This window comes from Melitaea cinxia, chromosome 23, assembly GCF_905220565.1.
Source record: "Melitaea cinxia chromosome 23, ilMelCinx1.1, whole genome shotgun sequence".
NCBI lineage: Eukaryota > Metazoa > Arthropoda > Insecta > Lepidoptera > Nymphalidae > Melitaea > Melitaea cinxia.
The window spans coordinates 11,103,139-11,119,328 of NC_059416.1; the positions used below are offsets into that span (position 1 = coordinate 11,103,139).

General features: G+C 33.5%; 1 protein-coding gene across 1 annotated transcript in view; it reads left to right on the plus strand.

The window, feature by feature from the left end:
- Positions 1 to 3,549: 3,549 nt before the first annotated feature.
- Positions 3,550 to 16,190, plus strand: part of LOC123665033 (octopamine receptor beta-2R) — a 251,186-nt gene continuing 238,545 nt past the window's right edge. Inside the window, exon 1 of the mRNA XM_045599394.1 lies at positions 3,550 to 3,815. The gene's annotated coding sequence lies outside the window, so the exon portion shown is untranslated. The remainder of the gene's footprint in view (positions 3,816 to 16,190) is intronic.

The window sequence follows — 16,190 nt, forward strand, 5'->3', positions numbered from 1 at the left end:
TAATCTTAAAGGACTGTTTTTGTTTTAAACATTTTTCAATATCATATCAAAATTCGACCGTTCCAGCGGGGATCGAACCTGCATCTCCGCTTGACCGTGTCGGTGCTCTAGCCAATTAAGCTATGGAACGATATACTCGCTTGATCGAAATTTCTGATACGATGATTTTATATTTGGTCTAAGTGACCGTGGCACCGTCTATAGTAAGTTATTTACAGAAACCCGTAACTATACAAAGTTTCATATTACAATGAAAATCTTTGACAGGAGACGATACCATGCTATTTTTAATTTGTACGATTTTATTTTTGTATTACCCACACATTAGGAAATTCTAAACATTTTCTAATATCACATCAAAATGTTTTTGTTTTTATATATCTATACTAATATTATATCTAAAGCTGAATAGTTTGTTTGTTTTTTTGCTTGAGCGCGCTCATCTCAGGAAATAGTCCATTTATCGACGAAGACTGTAAGCTCTATACTATTTTAGTACCTCTTTTGTCCGAAGGGGCACATCTATTTCTAAATAAAAAAAATTGATTTATAACACTGCAGGGTTTTTTAATGTAAAAGTACCTGGGTGACCGAGCTCAGCTCGGTATTCTTAGTAAATCGTGAAGGATTAGTAGTAGAAGAGAGAGTTAAAATGATTCGCTGCCGATTTGGATGAAGTGTTTTTTAACCGACTTCAAAAAAGGAGGAGGTTACTCAATTCGGCTGAAGGAAACTCAATATATATATATATCTCACCTTCGGTGCAACAAAGTCACAATTCAGGACACTTTTTTTGTTATGTCTTTTATTAGGACTTTTTGATAATTTAATATAAGATTTTTAAACCATAGCAAAGAAAGTAAACTATTAATTTTATAAACATTTCAAACCTACTATAAGTAGTAATCCAGAAATGAGAAAGTAAAAGCGAAAAAAAAAATTAAAAGTCCTCTTCTGTAAAATTAAGAAATGAGCTGTTGTGACTTTGTTGCACCGAAGGTGCGAGATATATATATATATATATATATATATATATCACTACATAGTATAAAACAAAGCTTTCTCTGTCTCTATATCCCTATGTCCCTATGTATGCTTAAATCTTTAAAACTACGAAACAGATTTTGATGCGGTTTTTTTAATAGATAGAGTGATTGAAGAGGAAGGTTTATATGTATAATAACATGCATTAAATAGTGGAGAAATACTGTTATTTTTGAGGTTTCTAATGTGATGTCGTAGATAATTACATTTTTCCGCTTACATTGCAAACGCAGCCTGAACCCTATGAGATTTATCAAAATAATGTACTAAGTATTGTACACATTGAAAAGTTCTACAGAAAACTCCGCTATGGTATATGTCTCTTATGGATATCCCACAATAACATTTTTTTGTCATTTAATTTTTACGACAAATAATGGCTAATTTTCAAATCGATTTTAACCAATACAGCATTAATCCTTATCTAATTAAATACCTTAAATACATTGTTGATTTAATATTGATTTATAAGGCCCTTTACAGCATATGATTTAAATGAATATTTTTGAAGATATTATAGATTTAAAAATTGCGATACGTACCGTTTGCGGCAGTTCCGGCCGGCTTTTACTCTAAAGTTAATGCGTGCGGGCTACGGGCAGTAATGAATAAATCAAAACTACTGGATCGATTTTAATCATTTTTCAGTGAATGACATAGGCTATAATTATATTTTACACCCGTGCGAAGCCGGAGCGAGTCGCTAGTATATATATATTTTAATGTATGTTCGGGGATAACTTCGTCGTTTATGAAAAGATTTTGATAATTCTTTTTTTGGTGGAAAGGAGATATCCCTGGTGTGGTAGCATGATAAGGAAACCAGGATCTGATGATGGGATCCTAGGGGAATCGAGGAAAACTCTCGAAAATCCGCATAACTTTACATTAACTACATAATACTTAACATACTACTACTGGGTGTACTGATTTTGATGTTTTTAACCTAATCAAAAGCCGATGTTTATCATATTTCATCGAGATCTGATTACAACTTATGGAGTAATCTTTGATAATGCGTATTTCTTGACTATTTTTTCATGTACCTACATTGTATTACTTGTCGATGTAGTATTTCTTGACTATTTTTTCATGTACATTGTATTACTTGTCGATGTAATTAAAGTCGATTTTTTTTCGTTAGCCTGCAAGCAGCAATTATTAATAATGAATTAACGCAAAATAAAAATAAAAAATAAGGATAAATTAAAAACTGATACAAAATACACAATTACAAGATTGAGAGTAATTGCTTCTAAAAACTGATAGGCGCTCCAACAAATCGTGTTTTTTTTTTTGAAAATTATATTTAAATACGAATTACATATTTATAAAATATGAATAATATTTTTTTTACTGACAATAATAAAAAATATAAATAAACATAAAAAATCAAAAATAAAAAATAATTAAAAAATAATAATGATAAAATATGAATAATATTTTTCGATTTTACCGACATAATAATAAAAAATAAGAACAGCTTATTGAAATAAAAAATAGCGAGTGCAATTAGAAAAAGAAAAAGAAAAAATAATTGATCACGGACATGTGGATTTGAACCATGATCTTCTCGGTTGATCCCGACCGGCCGATTTTCCACCGAGCTATTGCAATTAAGTTGACAAATCCGAAATTTACCTTCGTATTCTAACGATATTTTTTTCACTCCCTAAAAACAGGGATAAAACGACATTTTCTGAAAATGAATCCTAGCTAGATAGATTTATCTCCCTCGAAACGCCCTATATACTAAATTTTATGAAAATCGTTGGAGCCGTTTCCGAGATTCAGATTATATATATATATACAAGAATTGCTCGTTTAATAGTATAAGATATATTAATTTATTTCATATTTTATTGCTACTTTAAAACTTAAATCCTTATTTTAGATACAGTTTCATATAAGTTTTCAAACTTTCACGTTCACTACGAATAGTTTTATCGGACTCACCGGGATTTTAATTTTGAAACTCCCGTTATTAAAGCGTCGTTGCAGACGCCATGGTTGTGGGTGTGGAGTCACCGCAAGTGAGTCCTGTTAAATAATAAAAAAAAAACGAGTCTGCCTTAGACCACACGGCTGAAGTTATTACTTCTGAACGACAGGCCTGCACTGTGTCTTAGATATATGAAAGGTAACTTGAGAGCTAAAAAGCTATGAGAGAAAGAGAGAAAGAAAATGTCTACTCACGCCTCTCGCTCTTGTTCCGTTCGCCTCGTCCGATCACACTTTTCGTAACACTCTCGTCACGCATTCATCAACTCACTCCCTAAGTTAAGCGTGCGTAAAGAGGTTTTACTTCAAAAAGACAAGTATCATAGTACCATCAAACTATTTGTCGTAGCCATTTTATCCATAATAATCTGCTTAAAATATTCACTAATTAAAAAAAGTAAAGCGTATTAAATCACTGAAGTTTTTTTTTCATTCCACTCCAACGACCAATTTTATGCAACAACGTGCACAGATAAAAAAAAATATTCGCGCGTTTTCATTTCCCGCGCTTACCAGCGTAGCGCCCGGGTCAGTCGTTCGCGGATCGTCGTCGAGCGTGTACGCGTTGTAGTTGCGTTTTAAAATGGATGAGTAAAAATCCGATTGTCGCAAGATGATCACACTATTTTTGTCTCACGATCTGAAACGCTTAAGTGTATTATGAATTAATGGTGACAGTGGGGAATTTCATCGAATGTTCGAGAGTGTTAGTGATATTATAAGATATATTTTTTTATCGTGTTAGAAAATAAATCGACGCAGATTGAGACGTAAGTTTTGACTAAATAAATATTTTGTAGATTAATTATATATTAAGTTTACATTTATGTTTTTTTTAACTTTGTTTAACGTTAACTTTTAATATATATTTATATATTGTGGTATAATTTGTAAAATGTTTTAATTTAAAATGGACAGAAATTAAAACGTTATTCATAAATAATTGGGGGTAGGGTGAAAAAATATTTCATGTATTCTTAAAATATAATTTTAACAATTAAATACAGTTAATCATTCTTTGTTGATTTTATTGGCAAAATCTTCAGAAAATAAATAAATAAACGATTCTCCATTTAATAAATATATTTTATTAGTCTTACTTTGTTGAAGGCTTTTTTCTACTTCTGAGATAATTTTTATTATTTTCTATAACAGCAACATTGTATCTCTTTATTACATAAATTTTTTACGTTTTTGTTAATAGATTAAGAACTTAACAGTTTTGTTTTAGTTAAATATTATAAAATTGTCAAGATTACATTAACTGTTATTTCGTTAAAGAAAATGACATAAACGAAGATAATATAAATCAAATACTTATAGAGCTCGAAATCTCTTTTTCAAACGCATATTTTGACTTTCATCTTTTCCACGAAAACTCCTGAAAATATTACTATCGCAGAATATATGTCTTGAGGTAAATCTCGCTCAGTTTCGTTCAAATTCATTCAATAGTTTAGGCACGAACAGGCAGATAGAAAAAAAATATATAAGAACACAAAGTTAAGTAGTATCGACTATAAAAAGATATCTCTACAAAAGCTCGAAGAATCTTAAACATATAGATTTTGATCTATTACAGGTTCATTGTAAGCACAGTTAGATATTTTCATATATAACAGATTTCATTTACACTTTTCCTACGCGGATAAAAAAGCCTTTGCCTGTGTGATGCTAAAGGCTTAATCAATCAATATTACATAAAAATAGATATAGATAAAGCTTATAGTGTAGAGTCGAAATTGCTTAGCGGATACTGCAAGTTGTAATCACCGGTCGCGGGTATAAATCCGGCTTCGTAACATGTTCAAGAAATTACTTTGTTAACGGCTAGATCTTGGTAGAGTGTGGCTCTAGCAAATATATTTCGTAAAAAACGTGGTACAATAAAGTGCAATGAAGTTCTTATTTGAAAAGTGTAAATCTGTATATTAGTTGATATAGGCGGACTTTGTACAACTAATTAGAGAATATAAAAAAAAAATACATACTGACACATAGTGGTGGTTATCTTCTTCTTAATACATATAAATTACGCGTCACGTTGTTGGTTCGCGATGGACTCTTAAACTACTTAACCAATTTTAACCAAACTGGCACAACGTGTGCAGTTTGATCCAAATCGAAAGATAGGCTATATTTTATTTTGATATTTATGTAATTACTTATTATATTTAAGATAATTGTGTTTGCCGGCAAACGAAAAAAACCGACTTCAATTACATCGACAAGTAACACAACGTAGGTAGATGAAAAAATAGTCAAGTTCTATGTTATATTTTATTATTAGGTACTGATAACTTGATCATTTTCTACGATCGTATACCAACGGTAGCTCAATGACCAAATAGTTATCACGTAAAGACTATCTTTGACAGGCTATATAGTATAGTTTACTTTACTCTAAGACACAAACAAAAATAGTAATATGTTAAAAATAAAATGTTCAAAATTCATCAGTTTGCTAAAATAGTGACGTATTCCGGCAAATTTTTGGGCCTTGGACGCTGAATCGTGATACAGAAGCAATAGTTAGGAAAAGCGTAGAAAGAGTAACTATATGTCTTGACTGTAAGAAAACCTGTTATGAGAAATATCATAATTTTCTTATGATAACAATTACATAGATTATACGAGTATGGCTAAGCAATGGTTAATCATCAACGAAAGTCAAACTGAAATTTATGGAGTAAACAAGTGTAAAAACTGTGAAGCACACCTAGTTCTGCATAAATCTTTTAATTATTACTAAGTGACAAAACTTCAAAGTAAACGGGTTGTTAAAACTTGAACAAAACTTTTGTTTAATCGCGGTTTTAAAGAAAAATTTTATGATCTATCATCCGTGATGAAGAGTTTTTGTTTAAAAGCAATTTAAGAAAAGTTCAAATAAAGTGTTTTTTGTTTTAAAGTAATTTAACAAAATTTAAATAAGTACTAGCTGACTCGGTAAACGTTGTCTTGCCGTTAAACGCTATTTAAACATAGGGGTTGGTGGTAAAAGGGTGAAAATTTAGGGTTGTGTGTATTTTTCAACGCCAAATCATAATAAAATAAAAAATTAATAATTTATCTAAAAATTGAAAAAAAAATTAGGGTTGGACTACCCTTTAACATTTAGGGGGATGAAAAATAGATGTTGTTCGATTCTCAAACCTACCCAATATACACACAAAATTTCATGAGAATCGGTCCAGCCGTTTCGGAGGAGTTTAACTACAAACACCGCGCCACGAGAATTTTATATATTAGATTCCTCAAATTAATCAGTAGTAATAGTATATATGTGTTAAAGAAATAGTGACTCATCGCTTGGTAATGCTCCTGACCAATTAAATCGTAGTAGTTTTCATTGAGGTCGGACACGGTCTAAACATCCTGCTCGAAATCCGGAGCAGCCCCCCTTTGGAAGAACCTCGACCTCACAGAAGGTCGCAGCCAAATAATCTTGCTCTCAATAAATCATGTGTTCATATGGTAAGGTACCCAGAGATCCTGCGGAGGGTCGGAAACACACTTGTGATGTTAGTGTTGTAGGCGTCAATATGCTACGGTAACCGCTAACCATCAGATGGGCAGTAACAGTAGATATGCTTGTTTGCCACTCTACTTGCATAAAAAAAGAACGTCGTGTTGATTGAATTGATAAGTTGAAGTATGCCATTCATATGCGTTTTAATTAAATACGATTTAATTGGTCTCAGCGCGTGGTTGAGAAGAAAATTCGACGGTATATTTTTTTTAAGGTATGTTCGGGGATAACTTCGTCGTTTATGAACCGATTTTGATAATTTTTTTATGTTGGAAAGGAGATATCTAAGGTGTGCTACCATGATAAGGAAACCAGGATCAAATGATGGAATCCCAGAGATATCGAGAGAAACCCTCGAAAATCGTAGTGACGACTAGTGCGTTTGTTAATTTCTTTCTACTTACGTTGTATTACTTTTCGATGTAATTGAAGTTGGTTTTTTTCGTTTGCGAGCAAACACAATTATAATTATTTATACAACCAGGTCGCCAAACAAGCGCACGGCTCCTCTGGTGGTAAGCGATTACAGTAGCTTATAGATGCCTGCAACAACATAAGCATTGCAAGTGCGTTGCTACCCCTAATTCCGCCAGGAACTCCGGTCACTTTACTCACCACAGAAATACAACACTGCTTGAAAGCAGTATTATTTAGCTGTGATCTTCTGTAAGGTCAAGTATTTACCCAGTTGGGCTGCCCCAAATTTTGAGCAGGATATTTCCTGCCTCGGCCCACCTCAGTTCAAACATGACTTACTTTTTTCTTGACGCCGCGTTGACGCAGCCATGAATTGTACCTGTTGCGCTGGCGGTTGCGGGTTCGAGCCCCGCACATGACAAACATTTGTATTGGTCACAGAGGTGTTTGCTATGGTCTGGGCGTTTGTGCAGTCCTTGTGGGTCTCCCCACCGTGCCTTGGAGAGCGCATTAAGCCGTCGGTCTCGGTTGTTATCATGTACACCTGATAGCGACCGTTACTCATAGAAGGGAATATATCCGACAACCCGCATTGGAGCAGCGTGGTAGATTAAGCTCTGATCCTTCTCCTATATCTTTATTTTTTTTTTTTTATATTATTCTTTTGATCTTCTTTATTTCTCTTTATATGGGGAAAGAGGCCTATGCCCAGTAATGAATAGTTTTTCATTTCCGAAACTGTTTTATAAAGAATCCATTTCATCATTAATAGGGTCACATTCCATCGTTATTTATAAGTGGATTTACGATTAAAAGCAAATTTTTTAAGCCGAAATTTTCAAACTTTTGTCGTCAATATATATATATATATATATATATATTGACGGTGACCTTTTCTTATCAAACGACGGTATAGCTTCTGCGGCCCTAAAAACAAATTAAAAAAAAAAAAATTTAGAAGGCGAAAATTTATAGCTTTGGTCCTTTTTGCTAGAAAATATGAAAGACAATAATTTAGTACGGAGATCGGGGGATTTATTTGTGATACATATTAAATGGGCCCTATACGTAATAATAATATTTTTTTTTAAATAAAATAAAATATTAAAAATAAGAATAATAATAATTTACTCTTTATTGTACACATAAAAAGAAGTTTACAATTTATTAGACTATTCATAAAAAGAAATGTACAACAGGCGGTCTTATCGTTATAAATATAGTTTATTGAACAAATGTATACTAATATAAATAAGTAACTATACTTACTTACTCCTCTGGCTCAGCGACCCGAAGTGGATCTTGGCCTCCGACACCAAAAGTCTCCAGCGGTCCCGGTCCAGAGCCATCTCGCGCCAGTCCGCTGTCACCAGCTCGCGCAGGTCTCTCCGTACCTCGTCCTCCCAGCGGAAATAATAACTAAAAATAATAACGAAATAAGTAACTATACTAAATAATAATATTTGTTATCAAACAATTAGAAAAGTGTGTGTGAGCAATTCGCACACTTCACACACAAACTTCTGAAAAGTAGCCTACGAGAAAATTTTTATCGAGACTATCCATCTAGACTATAAAATACCGTGTAATGTATTCTTTCACATTCTCTCCTATATATTGTATTATATATCATTGTCTCTTTATCGTGACGCATTTTCGTTTCATCGAGCTACTCTGCTATAACTGACCTTTTACCTTCAAAAACTGACATCCCCTTACATTAACAAGTATAGTACAATACAAATTATTAGGCGTCACTCAAAACTACTAATTTTGTAAAATATCATGCTGGAACTCTCATAATAAGAACGTTGTAATTAGTAGGAGTGGGTAATATTTGCATCGACTACATTAATATAACTAATGAAGTGACAATTTATCGTAAGACTAGGCGATTCGTGTGGTTTTACCAATCATTATTTATTGTTATCCTTACTTCTCTATTATTCTGGCCTTACAATGATTTTTCCATACTCTATATATATCTTTTATACAAGAGAAATGTATCTTAAAATAAAAATAATTTCCAAACAAAGTTATTTTTATATTTGTTGATACAAATAAACAACTATATTTTTGTATAATAATGTAGTCATAAAAAGTCCAAAAATAGAAATAAATTGTTTACAATTGTAAGCTTGTTTCTATCATGCGCACTAAGCGATTCGCTAGTACATTCTTGATCCGTACAGCCAAAGAATGGAACTCTCTACCAGCGTCTGTGTTTCCAGAAAATTCCAACCAGGAACCAGGGGATCTTTAAGTCGCGAGTGAATAGGTTACTTCTAGGTAAGCGTGCTCCATCTTAGACCGCATTTTCACTTATCATCAGGTGAAATAGTGGTCAAACGCAAGCCAATCATTGTATAAAAAAAATCAAGTTACATCTATTAAATCAAATTGTTTTCATCAATAATTAATTTCATCAAACTATGTACATAGCTAAAATTTTTATTTGCAATATCCGCTCGAATATTTGAAAGTATGTATAAGTTATTGCGTAGTAATATATATACACTGTACTAATATAATAAGACACGCTCTACTGCATAGTCTGTTTTTCAGTAAAGGACATATTCGTAACTAACTATGCCCGCGATTTCGTCCGCAAGGAATTTAACAAAAACATATTATTCAGTTCACAGAGTTATAAAATAAATAAATTTCCAAATAAAAGTAGCCTAAGTTACTCCTTATTATATCAGCTATCTGCCAGCGAAAGTCCCTTCAAAATCAGCCTAGCCGTTTCAGAGATTAGCTGGAGCAAACAGACAGACATACAGACATACAGACAGACATACAGACATACAGACAGACAAAAATTATAAAAAAATGTTATTTTCGTATATGTACCGCGGATGTATATCCATATACATTTAGCATAAAGCGGTTATTTTAATATTACAAACAGACACTCCAATTTTGTTTATTTGTATAGATTAAGATTAAAGCGATAAAATTGAAAAATACACATCGGTCGAAACAAGATACTTATATAGACACTAGCTTCTGCCTACGACTTCGTCCACGTGGAATAGTTACTTGAAAAAAAACCCCGATTTTGAAGCATTCTTCATTGGTGCTCCGCTCCTACTGATTTTAGTGTGATGATGTACAACCTATAGTCTTCCTCGATAAATGGGCTATCTAACACTGAAGTAATTTTTCAAATCCAACCAGCAGTTCTTGAGATTAGCGCGTTCAAACAAACAAACTCTTCAGCTTTATAACATTTGTATAGATTTAAAGTTGTTTCTATTGTATTACATAATTGTGTTTGGTCGGTGAACGAAAAAAAAAACTAGATAAATTACATAGACATGTAATAAACGTAGGTAGACGAAAAAACAATCAATTAAATACGTAATATTTGGGATACATTAAATTTCATCAGATCTTGATTAAATTTAAATGCGACTACGTGATTAGCACTAGCTTTCGATTATGAAGGGGATTAGTTGACATATGATGACACTGATGTAGGGCACAGCAGTAAACATCCTGCTCAAAATCTAGAGCAGCCCGACTGGTGAAGTACCTTACAGAAGATCACAGCTAAATAATACTGCTTTCAAGCAGTGTTACGTTTCTGTGGTGTGTAAGGTCACCAAAAAGAGTGGATTGAGGGTAGGTCGGCAACGCATTTGCTATGCTTCTGGTGTTGTAGCTGAGACCTACCTCAGTTATTTTATTTAATTACTTTAAGCTGACTTCAAAAAAGTACGTTTTCAATTCGACTTTATTTTTTTGTATATTTGTCGATGTAATTGAAGTCGGTTTTTTTTTGGTTGCGAGCAAACACAATTATTTTTTGCTCGAGAACAAACACAAATATATAACATCTTCTTAAGCATAAGATAAAATTATTATATCAGAAAAAATCGATTGCAAGTCCTCTTTAATTTCCATTTAAAATGTCTTACCGAACATTTCGAATAGAAAGTTCCACGGAACCAGCTGTCTGATATTAAAGTTTAGACGTTCCCTGCAATATGCTTCTAATAGAACTTGATAAAATTTTAAAGTAACGTTACTGCTATAACTTATTAAACACTTTAAAATTTTCTTTACTCTCTCTTTAAAGAACTTAAATATTATTATAAATTTTGCGTTAAAAACATTATGAAGAAATTACATATTTGAATTTATATCGAATGAAAAAATCAATTTCTTTGCGGTATATCTGAAACTGACGACGCGTTGGCGCAACGGTTACAGCACGGGTTTGTGGCTGTTGCGCTGGTGATTGCGGGTTGAAATCCCACACATGACAAATATTTGTATTGGCTATACAGATGCCGTAGGTATAGGTAGACGCCGCGTTGGCGCAACGGTTACAGCCATGGATTGTACCTGTTGAGCTTGGCGGTTGCGGGTTCGATCCCTGCATATGACAAACATTTGTATTGGCCATACAGGTGTTTGCCGTGGTCTGGGTGTTTGTGCAGTTCTTATGCGTCTCCCTACCGTACCTTGGAGAGCACGTTAAGCCGTTAGTACCGATTGTTATCATGCACACCTGATAACGATCGTTACTCATAAATGCGGGTTGGCGTTGCAGCGTGGTGAATTAAGCTCTGATCCTTCTCCTACATGGGGAAAGAGGCCTATGCCCAGCAGTGGGATATTATATACTTCGTATTAATTTATGATTATTGAAATATTCTTATACTGTGGCAGGTAAGCTCCAACACTTTGCCTATAACTGTAGGAGATGAGGCCTTTGACCGCTTGTGAGGTGGTGGATATTAACAGATCATGTCCACGTGTAATGCGGTTGAAACGTACTTGATGGCAATCCGAATTTGCTTGGTAAAATGATACTCCAGCTGTTCTAAGCTTTGGTAATCCAAATTATGAACAAGATAACTTGTCACAACTTTACTATTATTATGTAGAATGTGGAATTTGAGCTACACAGATTATCTAAGATTTTCTGTTGTACGTGTGCATTGTTAAAGTTTGTCTTCATAGTCTAGCATATGTTTAGTTTCAGATATATAACTATATTTTATCCCGCGTTCGAAAAGTTTGTTCGAATTCTAAGTAACGGCAAACAGAAAGATATACTTAAATCGATAACACGCTCAAATCCAGACTGGCGATAAGTTTCCAAGTGCTGAAATTGTCTTTGAAACTTATCTAGTACTCTGCGGTAAAATGAAAGTGATTTGGATGAAATTCAAGACACGTATCTACCAACCAGCCAATGCATTTTAACTAAATTTAAAAGTAAAAGATTGTATTTAATGTGCAGTGTGATATATTTCTTAACAATGAACCAATTTTAGTTTTACATCACTTCCACCGCTGTCAGCCAGTCAGCCAGTCCACCGCTGGACATAGGCCTCCACAAGTTCGAGTTGGGCAGGCGGGTGGTGACTGCAGAGATGGCTTTGTTTCACGGAAGACTGCTGCCCGTCTTCGGTCTGTGTTTCAAAGCCAGCAGTTGGATGGTTATTCCGCCATCGGTCGGGTTTTTGAGTTCCAAGGTGGTAGTGGAACTGTGTTATCCCTTAGTCTCCTCTTACGACACCCACGGGGACAGAGGGGTGGCTATATTCTTCACTATGCATTTGAGCATGTCATTGTCTTTAGCAAAGTGTTGTGCATGAGCCCATAACGGTTTCTGATTTGGTACGACCACAAAAAAAATGCAGCAACGCGCGCAGGGTACAGCTACAGACTAGACACATATAAACGTTGGGATTGGTTGTTTTAAAAATATGAAACTCGTATAATTATCGATATATAATTAGTTTCCGTATACCCTCGTTTACATATCGAAGATGCACAAAGTGCTGTACTCAAAGCTCCTGATCCTTGCCTGTTTCCTACTAATATAATTTATATATATTCTTTATTGCACTTAAATAAAATGAAACAAGTAAAAATCATATTTACAAAGAAAGTTGGTAAGGGCGAACTTATCTCTAGAAGAGCTCTACCAGTCTACCCATGGTGGTGAGAATTGTGGTTATTGCGGGGCATAGAAGTGCAGGAGTGATTAATAATAATGATTATAAAATTTATAAGCAGTTCCCAATCAACACTACTAAGGAATACTTCATTAACTCTGTTTATCATTGGTATCATCTAAAGAAATAACTGTTGGCTTGCAAACGGAAAAAAACGACTGCAATATACACACATGCACACGCATAAACAGCTTGTAAGATGGTAAAAAACAATTTTTGAATAAAAAAAAACATTAATGAAAATCGATACACCGAGTAAAAGGGTATGAGAAAGTGCACATAATAAAAAATTGAATTGATAACCTCCTCGTTTTTGAAGTTGGTTAAAAATTTCGATAATTGCTTTGTCACTAAAGCAATTTTTATTAAATTTACAGGTTTTATAAGCTCTTTTTAGTAGTAGAAATATGTGTCATAATATTTATAAGTTGTGTTGCCAGAACAGAAAATAGCAAACTTTAGTCGGCGTGGGTATTGAAAGTATTAAAATGTTAGCAGCTATGTTGTCAGAAAGGCTAGAATTTGAACTTGTTTCAGCACTGAAGTGTCAAGCCATTTTTCGTTTTAATATAAAATCTCTCCGATGCAATTGCTTCCTCGTTAGTTCTGTTCATTGTGAAAAATCGTTCAGTTGGCAGACATTTTTTGTCTTTTTAACACTTTTTTGTTCGCGGATAGCTTCGTTGTTTATAAACCGATTTTGATGATTCTTATTTTGTTGGAAAGTAGATATGCCTAGGGTTGTACCATGATAAGAACACCAGGATCTGATGATGGCACCCTCGGGAAATCAAGGGAAACATTCGAAAATTGTAGTGGCGACTAGTGCTTTTATCAATTTTTTTCGTCTACTTACGTTATATTACTTGTCGATGTAATTGAAGTCGGTTTTGTCGTTTGCTAGCTAACACAATTATGTAATTATTTGGGTGACATTAAACAATAAATAATACATTACTACCTGACTTTTTTACCAACCTGAATAACTATTTAACTATTCCTTATCAATTGCTTCTTTTGATAATGTTGTACATTTCGTCATATAGTTATATATAACGTTATTTTCTTTCGAGCAACTCGTATATAGATAATCTTTGTCGATATATAGGTATTATACGAGATAGTCAAAATAACTGAATTGATTTTTAACAAAATTTTGACGTATATAACACGAGAAAGTCTAGTAAATTTTATACGGCTCGTATAACATGTTTACGGCCTGTCCCCGACCGTTACAAATGGTGGGGTTTTTAAAAAAAGATCGCTAGAAAAAAACGTCGGAATAGGTTTATCTATTCCAAAGATAGGTCACCCCAAAAAAGGTTGTTATTGAGCAGTGTCTGCGTCAGGAAAATAAGGGTTCCGAAGTTACGACTGATCCAGAAAGAGGGGTAATTAATTTTATCTGAGAAGATAAGAAAACAGTTTATATTGAGGAAAAATGGATAAAGGTGGAAAAGGATAGATAGGATCTGATATCAGAGATATCGAAAGATTTAATGAAATCCAGATATCACGTATGTATAATATTAATAGATTACGAAACCTTACGTATAATATAATATATTCATAAGATTTTAGCTTTTTTGTAATTAAAGGTTATAATAAATATGTTGTGAGTTATTATTTATAACTGGTTCAAGAATATTATTGTTCTCATTGTGACACGTAATGATCGCTTAAAATCTTTGCGGGCAAGGAACATTATGTATGTAATGTTTTTCATTCAAGACGGTTTATAAAAGGAATTTCAATCTTCTATTCTCATCCAGTATGATATTAAAAAATTAGAACGTGGCACTTCTGAGCAGAATCTGTATTCTAATAGCGCAAGCAAATTAGTTATTCTGTAACGCATATGACCTTAAATTTATTTTAAAGTACCTCAAAGAACTTACACGCTTTTCATGAAAAGGGCCTGCTTCCTTGTTTGCAGAAGGACAATTATAGACAGTATATTATATAACCTCCCGTGATCATAGTTGCTGTAATGTATCCGAAAAATCTGGCATGTAAAAAACGTAATAAACCGCGATATAATCCGAAAAAGTAGTTTGTATAAATGCTTTGATATATATTTCTTCCTCACAAATAAATCAAAAGAACTTTAAAATTGAATGGTAGACTCTATCATCTAGCTAGTGTGTGGTTAAATTATTTTATCTATGTATCGTTCAATTTAAAGGCAAGTTTCGCGTCGGTTTAAAAACTTTCAGAAGCAATTTTGACCGCGGACGGCAGTATGGAATTCAATTTTAAAATTTCAAAAACTAACAAAATGTATATCGCAAAATATCATTTAAAATGTTTTCGATTTTTCTCAGTTCAAAATAAATTGAAACAGAAGTTTTTAAAAGCGCACATGACTTGTTTCAACTTGTTTTTTGTAAATTGAATTATAAAAATATCAAAATTTATTTATGTTCTATGACGTATTACATTATTCCTGAACAAAATTTAAGCATTTTCGCATTTATAAATGTGGATTTTATTTCTAAATTGTTATGCGCATATTTAGTATGAGGCTAAGCTAAGCTTTAGACAATTAAATACAAATCATATATAGCTCGTTCATTAATCATATATAACAGTAAAGTTATACAAATTCAACCAATACCGACTAATTACCGATTTTATCTCATGCAGGGCATAGCATGAAATGTGCAAAAATTGGAAGCCACCTGACTGGGGAAGTACCTAGGTCCTTACAAAACTTCACAGCTAAATAATAAAGCTTTCAAGCAGTGTATATGTTAGTTTAATTGGTCACTAATAGATGGCGGTAATTGTATTTTTAATCACGCTAATGTTTGGTTTTTTTCTAAAACTTAAGTCAAATGTGTTACATTCATGTATATATACACTTGGAAAATATAAATAATAGTTCAATCATAGTGTCTGGTTATTTAATTGTGAAGAAGTGAAGTAGTGAAGTAGTTCAAAGAAAACGAAGTGTTTTCTAAAGTGGTAGCGGATTGTACATTTGGTTCATCGAGCCGGATTACTAGCCCTAGCCAGGGTGTTTTTGTGAGAGTTGGCATCGACGTGGTGGCGGATTGTCATCGATGGTGCCAGCCCTGGAGTTCTGAGCCAGGGATTTCAGCCAAGAAGACTGGCAGTGGCGTCAGCAGTATTGGAGGGAGTGAGAGAGGAGCAGCTGATGACGTCACGGAGACGACCTATGATAAAATGACCAGACCCAGGAGTTAGAAGATAGT